The sequence below is a fragment of the Stylophora pistillata genome, chromosome 11 (genome assembly GCF_964205215.1).
Source record: "Stylophora pistillata chromosome 11, jaStyPist1.2, whole genome shotgun sequence".
Classification (NCBI taxonomy): Eukaryota; Metazoa; Cnidaria; class Anthozoa; order Scleractinia; family Pocilloporidae; genus Stylophora; species Stylophora pistillata.
This window is the reverse complement of record NC_142529.1, coordinates 13,718,456-13,728,300: the sequence shown is the minus strand read 5'-3', so window position 1 is coordinate 13,728,300 and position 9,845 is coordinate 13,718,456. Positions and strand designations below refer to the sequence as shown.

The 9,845-nt window shown below is 35.1% G+C and overlaps 1 pseudogene; it reads right to left on the bottom strand.

Annotated features, from left to right (window-relative positions):
• Positions 1–2,224: 2,224 nt before the first annotated feature.
• LOC148720154 (uncharacterized) lies at positions 2,225–2,876 on the bottom strand (annotated as a pseudogene).
• Between the last annotated feature and the right edge of the window lie 6,969 nt (positions 2,877–9,845).

Here is a 9,845-nt window from a genome sequence, read left to right as displayed (position 1 = left end):
TTCTGGCCACTCTTTTCGTCGCGGAGGAGCAACCTTTGCGCTGCACTGTAGCGTCCCTGGGCACTATATTAAGCTTGAAGGAGATTGGCTTTCTAACGCCTACGAACGTTACCTCGATACTTCTCTGCAGTACAAGTTTATGGCCGTCAACTTGATGAGTTAGTCTATCCCTCAATGACTTTCTCACCGACTCTTTTGGGGGTTTTTGGGGAGCATCGCGTATGGTCTTAGGCAATAAAGACTCAGTTACCCCCAATTGAGTTGGTGTGTATTTAGTGGGTGATAGCCTTGTTTATCACAATTAACTACCGCAGCGGAAATTCTACGCCACGCCCGGCGGGTATAAGCGAACAGTTGGCCTATTTGTCAGCATTCTCTTTGCGATCAGCGAGCGATTAACGTTGTTTGTACTTAGTGCAATCTGTAAAAATTTTTTCCTTCTATTTACCTCCCAATCATGGGGAGCATCGCGTATGGTCTTAGGCAATAAAGACCTAGTTACCCCCAGTTGAGTTGATGTGTATTTATATCATCCCACTGATTTGGAAGCTAGAGTTTGTGATAAAGGAGGGCATAACGCTTTCACGTAGCTCCTTTGGTTCTAACCCAAACCCTACAGATCAAACACTCTACTGTGCTGGCTGATTGAAAACAAACTGTACACATGTTTCTGGAAAGAGTGGTAAGTATGAAAGATCGTCAAAAATTATCAAAGAATTGAGCAATATGACACCAATACTAAGTCTATTTTCCTGAGTCCTTAGTTGGATAGACAGATCTTTAATTAAAGAATATTGGGGATCCTTACAACAATCTAGTGTGTATCCTACTTCTGCTCAAGTTCCCTGTCCAGTCACACCCGATCCTGAAGCTGCATCAGAATCACCACTCAGTGTGCAACTCCATAGTCTCCCGAGACTGATAGATTCCCACCCCCTGATCAGGATAGTCTTCCTACATGGGATCCCTCTAGTATTTAACTATACAGGATCCTAATTCTTGCCCAGGATCCTGATCAGGATAGTGATCTTAAATAGGATACTAAATATATCCAGGATTCTATTCTTACCAAAGATTCTGATCAGGATAGTGATCCTAAATAGGATCCTATATATATCCAGGATCCTATTCTTGCCCAGGATCCTGATCAGGATAGTGATCCTACATAGGATCCTATATAATTATATCCAGGATCCTATTCTTATCCAGGATCCTGATCAGGATAGTGATCCCAAATAGGATCCTATATATATCCAGGATCCTATTCTTACCCGGGATCCTGATCAGGATAGTGATCCTAAATGGGATCCTATATATATCCAGGATCCTATTCTTGCCCAGGATCCTGATCAGGATAGTGATCCTACATAGGATCTAAGAATAAATATTAGCGAGAAAAACACACAACGTTTCGATGACTCCATGTCGTCATTCTCAAGTGAGAAGAGAATAAAAATTCTCACTTGAGAATGATGAGATGGAGTCATCGAAACGTTGTGTGTTTTTCTCGCTAATATTTATTCTTAAATGTTTAACAAAATCTAATGTCATTCTACATAGGATCCTATATATCGTTCAGGATCATATTCTTGCCCAGGATCCTGATCAGGATAGTGATCCTACATATGATCCTTTATATATCCAGGATCTTATTGTTGCCCAGGATCCTGATCAGGAGAGTGATCGTACATAGGATCCTATATATCTCTAGGATCCTACTTAGGATCCTATTCAGGATTTGTTATCATTCTAGGATCCTAGTAAGGATTCGGATCCTATACAGGATCCTGCTTAGGATCCTGTTCCTATTCAAGATCCTATACGATATTACAGGTTCCTACAGGATACTGGACAGGATTTTCACCAGGGGAATGACTCCGAAAAGATAATTAAAGTCACTTGGATTAAGCTGTGTTCCTGAATTGTAATCATTCTGTCGCATCGTGTATTTTATTAAATCATCGAATATTCTCATTTTAGATGTAGTATCGTATTCAATTTGTGGATAAAATGTATTAGAACCATATTCCAATTTACAAGTTGAAAGATAAGAACCATTTCCTCGATCAAGGTTGATGTTAAAAGTGTCATATTCATAGGGATTAGCCTCTTGATTATGGTCTTTATTACGTTGAAGAAATACAAAGACATGCTTTACATTATCAATGGTTGGTGATATCTGAAAAAATTCTGATGAATGGGTTTCAGCTGATGCTTTAAACATTTATTGTTTATAAACCCATTGATTAACTTTCAAGAAGTTTGATATAAATTGGTTGTAAAGACTATCTTTTGGAATTAATCTTGGAACCCATAAAAGGAATCTATTAATAACAACACGACCTGCAGCAGCAGCACCTTCTCTCCAGATCAGATTTGCATCACTTAATAGTGTTAAAGTGAATTGTAATTGCACTGGAGGTAACATGCGATCTTCAAGCTATTCAAAAAATGAATAACGGTTTAGAGGAATCTTTACATTCACATCATTATTTCCAGTTTTCAACAATCGTCGAGCTTCAATCCAATGTTTTGATTTGCATTAGCTATTCTATGACCTGTATCAAGGTACCATAAACTATTTTTAGCAACACTTCTTGAGTAATCATCACTGTATTCAAGCAAATTCTTCAAATTTATAACTTTGTGAAGATTATTAGTATCGTAAACGATTTTACCTCCACTTTTAATAGTCATCTGCTAAATCAATGAATAAGAACCATTTATTACTGTTGCACGATCTGCTCCATAAGCAGTACCATCAGCTAGCTTTTGAAGTTGAAGTTGGACCTCAAAATAGGCATTATACCAATCGAAAAAACTACTTCGGTCGTTGATGCTGAGTTTATAACCAACTTTAGATTGCGCCTGGCCATTAGCTGCATGCGAATAACATCATCTAGCTGAATTCTGGTCAATTCATCTCGTTGTAAATATTCAATTGTTCTGAATGATATTATATTTATAAGTTAGATTATTTTAACGTCTTAAACCACTACCACTTATTAAACGATCTAGAATAATATCTGTTGATTCTTCTTGTTTTTTAGGACTTTTTTGGTTTTATTGGTGTAATAACATCTGGCATTTGTGGTGTAGTTTTTGATTTAGGTGTTTGTGGTGCAGTTTTTGATCCATGCAATTTCTTGATTATGTAATCACCTGATTTTTGAGAAACAGCTTTTCCAAAACGTTCTCCAGCATGTGAAACACCTGCATCAAGAACTTTCTTAGAAAATGGTTTGGCTACATTTTTAAATACAGCTGATGCAACAGCTTTTATTGGTTTAAACAAATAATCAAAAATTATACCAGATCCCTTGCATTGATAGCAGTTTTCTTTCCTAAACTGAAGCAGCAATCCTGTATAAATATGTTTAAATTATTATTATTATTATTATTATAGACAAAACTGCCTAATTTCGGATGATAAATCTTTTTGAATTCAATAGATCTCTTCATACTAATCAGTTATATTAGTTTAGTTTATTGGCTTTAATAGCAATGAAAAAGCTGTGTCTTGTCCATTCAAATCAATAATTCTTCGTTTTCCATCAGTGATATAGATGCGAATGCTTGATATTTTTTTTGTTGTTTATTGGACTATAAGTGACTCTGGGGTTCAAGAGTGAAACTATATGATGGTTTAAGTACACTGGTACTAAGGCTGTAGATTATGTCTGTTTCTTGACCATCTACCTTACTCTCATCAATGAGATCACAATGAACGTTTAAAAGATCAGTGTCTTGTGATAAGTTGGGAATTTTTGGACCAACATGAGTTCCAGAACTTAGAAAAACTTTTTCAAAACCAATAAGCTCATTAAAATTACTACCTTTAAGACCAAGCTTATAATTTTTGGCTAGTGTTATATCCACTCATAATGTTATGGGATAAGTGTTATTAACTGTCGTTTGAAATTTAATGTAATTGCTAAAATGGCAGATATCAGATCTGAGCCTGCGTAAAAGCGGTTTTGTTTTAAAGATGCACGGAATCATGGCACTTGGGCCAAAGGCTTTGTAAATTCTCAAAGGTATCACTGTATATTTCAAAACAACTCGGATTTTACGCTATTTTTTTACTTTCATCGACAATCTGAAGCATTCAAAAGGCAAAGATAGCAATGGTTAGACATTGTATTGCATTCGGATGCAACAACCGGAGCGATAAACCACCTTGCAAGCAACTTTCGTGGCATTCACTGCCACTGAACAACAAGAAACTTCTGGCGACTTGGCTAGTCAAGATCAAACGGGAAAACACGTCCGTGAGTAAAAATTCCTTTTTGTGAAAATTTTGAAAAGGAATGCTTTTCCAAGTCATGTGCTGGCCGGAAAGTAAGTCTTAAGTCAGAATCAGTTCCGACAATATTCAGTTTCTCCGAACAGAAAACCAAAAGAAAGGTTCTGAAGGAAAGACGCTCGATTGCTGATGACTTTCCGGCCAGCATATGACTTGGAAAAGCATTCCTTTTCAAAGTGTTCACTGCATAAACAGGAATTTTTACTCACGGGCGTGTTTTCCCGTTTGATCTTGACTAGCCAAGTCGCCAGAAGTTTCTTGTTGTTCAGTGGCAGTGAATGCCACGAAAGTTGCTTGCAATGTAGTTTATCGCTCCGGTTGTTGCATCCGAATGCAATACAATGTCTAACCATTGCTATCTTTGCCTTTTGAATGCTTCAGATTGTCGATAAAAGTAAAAAATAGCGTAAAATACCATTTGTTTTGAAATATATAGGAATTTACAAAAAAAAATTTGAGAATTTACAAAGCCTTTGGCCCAGGTGCCTCGACTCCGTGCATCTTTAAGCAAAACCGCTTTTACGCGGGCTCAGATCTAATATCTGCCATTGGTATAATTCCATACACCAGCTGGTAGAGTGATTTCAGTGAAAGTTGTACCGTTATCTTTACTATATTTAAGCTTCTGGTTATTTAGTGAACTGTTAACACTAAACCATGTGAAACTCATGTTTATGATTCTGTTAAGGCAAATAACACACTCACGATTGTCTATGAGAGTTATAGGTTGAACAAAATGAGCTGTAAAATCTGCTGGTTTTCCATATTCGTTTTTTATTATATATTATAACTACATTATATCTTGAAATAACTCTTTACAATTTTGTTGTATTGGTTCTTACTGATAATTGACATCCTCAGAAGAGTATCAAGAATTGCTTGACCTATGTTTCTCATTTGGATACTTCTATTGCTAGCTGTCATTTCACCAATTATAATTCAAATTTTTTTAAAAGATGTTTTTGATCATTAAAAAACATAACATTACCTCCTTTTTGTTTTATTCTCAAACCTTGTCCAGCTATTGTTTTTATTTTGTTTCATAATGCTTTATATACTTATTTAATACTTGTCTTGCACATAAATTTGTTTGTTTCTAAATTGTCTTTCTGCTGAAGCTATTTTCCTTTTCTTAAATGCTAAGGTTATTTGTGTTTATGAACCTTTTAGTTTATTTCTCGTATTATCTGCCTTATAGATAACCTTATTAAGAAATTTTCTGGTTCGTTGTGGATTCATTATATCTTGATTAAGAACCTTATCACCATTTTCATAATCTTGAAGTCCTAGTTCATTTAGAATGTTTTTATGCATTTCGTCTTCATCTATTTCATAATATGGAACTTCGTGTTCATCATATTAAGGAGGTAATTCATCTGGTTGTTCTTTAAAGTATTGCGGATCAACATAAAACTCTTTATTGTCAAAAATATCATCATAACTCGGCGGTTTTGGTACAATCTGTTTTTCATTTTGTGGTAAAACTGGTTCATCAAGAAGATCACCAAGGTTCATTTCTGGTACATCATCCTCAGCTTGAATACCATAATCAGGAACTTGACCTTTTTATCCTTGGTCTTTTTCTAATTGGTGGTTGATTAATACCAATAGCTTCATCTTATTTGCTAGTTATTGGCTCAACAATTCTGAATATGTTTTTTGACTTACCTTACGGCTGATATCATTTTTCTTGATTTCATTACGAACATTATTGATTTTATTACCAAGATTGGTTTTACTTTCTGCTAGTTTCTTACATTTTTCAAGGCTCATATATAATATTATTACACGAAAATAGTTGAAGTAATAGTTGAATTAATATATTTATTTATTATAATGAGAATACCTAATTACAATATTAAAGATAATAATTCTGGTAATTTCAAACAGTTACGTGAATTCATGCCAGATAGATGTTCTCGTATGCTAATTTGTTGCCCAAGTGGTTCTGGTAGACTAATTTACTCCTTGATATGATTTATCGACTTTTGTATTTTGATAAAATATTTCTTTATGCCAAAAACCTTGAACAAAACAAATATCGACATTTAATGAAAAAATTTGAGCCAATTTCAAAAGAGGTTGGATATCCTATCATTGAAGCAATTAATGATCAAATCATTCCTGTAACTGAAATAGATGGTAAATCACAGAAAATTGTTATATTTGATGACTTTGTATGCGAAAAGAACCAAAAACCATTGATTGAATATTTCATAAGAGGAAGACATAAAAACTGCTCAGTTATTTATTTGAGCCAGAGTTATTATAAAACACCAAAAGATATGACTAAACTGTAGCCATTTTTGTATTTATGATTTCCCAAGCAATAATGAACGAAATATGATATGTAGAGAAGCTGGAATTTCAAAAGATAAATATCAAAAAGCAACGCAAGAACCTTTTTCATTTTTATATATTGATAAGCCAAGAAAATTCAGTTCAAAGAACTTTAATGAGCAAATATAAGCTAGATAATATGTCTAATGAGTTATTCAAATGGATTACTAGAAAGAAAGCTTCAATGCATCTAATGTAATTATGTCAATAAGACAATAAGCGACAACAATGCTTTTATAAGAACGAATTGTAAAAAATACATTGATGACAACATTGCCCGCGGTATTCGAAGTAGATATAAAAATAATTTAGATTATATAATGAAAGATGATGGTAAATTTAGTGATGAAGACGATATCAGTGGTAGAAAACTTAGTGGTGACGGAACCTTTCATGAAATCAACAACCGTGTAAAACGATTCAGTCTTGAGTTAGACATTGAAAAAGGTTATTATTCAAGTCGTTTTGGAATTAATATATATGAAGCTGAGAGATCAGAATATACAATTGCTATTGAGTGGAAATAAAGTAAGACTGATCCAAATACAGTTACTATAAGTACCACAAGCTCTATTGAGACAATTTTAAGACAATTAACTAATAGATATTCAAATCATATAAGAAGCATTACGTATGATGCACGATCCTCGCAGTAGATAGCGCTATTTAAGCAATAGCGAAAATCAGACCTGAAAAAAATCAGGCCTGTACGGGACTCGAACCACTGACCTCTGCGATACTAGTGCAGCGCTCTACCAATTGAGCTAACAAGTCAACTTAGAGCAGGCCGTTAAGTTGATTCGTAATGAACCCGTGAAAGTGATAAATGAGATAGAATAAATATATGAAAATCATATATTTATATATGATTTTCATATATTTATTCTATCTCATAAGAAGCATTCTTCATATGTCATAATGGAATAACGCATCACCTAATTATTTTATGGTTGATGTTGTTATGAAAGACAAATCAAGTCAATCATATGACTCTCGACGAGATATTTGGGGGATTGTTTATGGTACAAAAGGATACTTTAATTACTTACCAATAAAAGATTTTTGGGACACAATATATTACATTGTTCAAAGTAGAGTTTATTTTATTACAAAACTTTATGTTGAAGATCCAATTGATAACTATAATCCAGCAACAAAGCAATGTATAGATTATGCAACAAGAAAGGTATGGTAAAGAGGTAAATTAGAAGTCATTGCTAGAAATGAAAGAAGAAAAGGTGACGACGCACGGAATATAATTCAAATTCAATCATTCAATTTTTATGTAAATGGTACAGATGACCATACATCTAAAGTGGTTCAAGGTGATAATATCGATTTTACAGTAAACAGTTAAGATCGCACTAAACTTATCATAAATAAACATGGTAATAGTGTGATAGGGCTTAATGTCTGTCCCGTTAACGTCTAACCTTAGCTTATGATCGCTAAGCTTGTTTTTCCTCCTCATTAACATAGACCCGTATTTCGCAAAGTTACCCTTAAGAAAATTCGAGTCATGCCAGCTGGTTGCTTTATGAGTAATGTAGATTGGTTTGAATAGTACTAACATTCTTATCGATTTCATAGAGCTGATATTAGAGTACATAATAACAGAGCTGATATTAGAGTACATAATAACAGTCAAGTCGTTCTGAAATAAGGCCGTTCCGCAATAAAGGCCCCAAAGAGGATCCTTGAGGGCAACCTTTCTCAACTTCTCTCCAGGAACTAGTCGTTTGTCGAACTTTTAGTCTGTTGTAGCGGTCTGCAATGTAAGATTTCATTACCACGATACTGTCCGCAATGTTGAAGCCGTGGACGTCCAATTTGCCAAGTAACAGTGGGTGGTGTAGGCAGTCAAAGGCTTTACTCATCTCAGAAGTCAGTAGGCCGACGCTTTCCCCATTATTAACTCCAGTCTACCATTTCTCTGTTAACAGTAGGAGGGCGGTTTCACAACTGTGCCTTTTCCTCTATCCTGCAAGGTGGTCGCTCGACCGTTGCTGAAATTCCGCTCTGATTTGATTATCAGGCAGCTTTTCGAAAACTTGATTTACCATGATCTGCAAAGTTACCGGACGATAATTTTCCATGTTCAATCGCTCGCTCTTTTTATGAACGGGCACCCACTCACATCTCTTATAATTCTTAGGCCAATGGCAGCTCGCGATGCAACGGCTGTAAAGATTACATAAGGGTACAGTGAGCTCAGCGGAGCCTATTTTAAAAGCTTTAGATGGAATAGCGTCCAACCCTGACGTTTTCCTGGGATCAATGTCATTTGGAATCTTAGCAACATTAGCCAAAACTTCTTTACATCTTTTGGACACGCACATGATTTACACTTTCTTCCAAGCGCTAGGTTAGCTCTGATGCCATATTTTTATTTTCCAATCGCCTGTCGTGGTATGGAAAAGTTACCTCCAGCCTTTTTGTATAAATTTTACAATAGACGTCTACTATCTGTGTTTGATACTTTTTTCACTCAAGTAAATAAAAAACATAACTACAACACTAGAAGTGCCTCGAATTTGTCCTATTATTTACCTAAAGTAAGAACAAATTATGGAATATTTAATTTAAGGTTTAAGGGCCCCAAAGTATGGAACGCAATATGTGAAAATTTGAAAACCTTATCAATCTCAAAAATGCGATCTAGTCAAAGACTATTAGCTACGTATGTGTTTATTAGCAACTTATGCAGTTATTAGCAGTGTATTGTTTTCCAATTTACTGTAATCTAGTCTCCTATTAATTTCTGTAAGCTTTTTAGGTACTTCTTTATTTTGTATTCTATAAATCATATAGCTGTTACTAGTTGCCGTAGACATTGTGCGATTGTAGCGGATGGCACGCTTCATCCTGGACATTGTACGTAGGCTTCTCTTGACTCGTTCATGTTAACCGTAAATATGAAGTTACAATAGTTCATTGATCTCGGTTAAGAACGTGCTTTCATATAGCCCCGTCGAAACGCATTTAGTCGGTTGGTTTTCAGTTAGGCAAGTGACAAGTCAATTTTAGTAGCATAACTTGCCTCTATTTTGTAGTCGTCTTCAGTCAAGTACTAAGAAGCGGGACTGTTATGTAAGTTTTTAACCTTCTCCAAACCTTTAACCTACTCGTCAGTTTCTTTAGTTTTCTCGAACAAAACGACTTTATATATCGCTCTTCGTTTGTAAGTTTGCCACGTGTC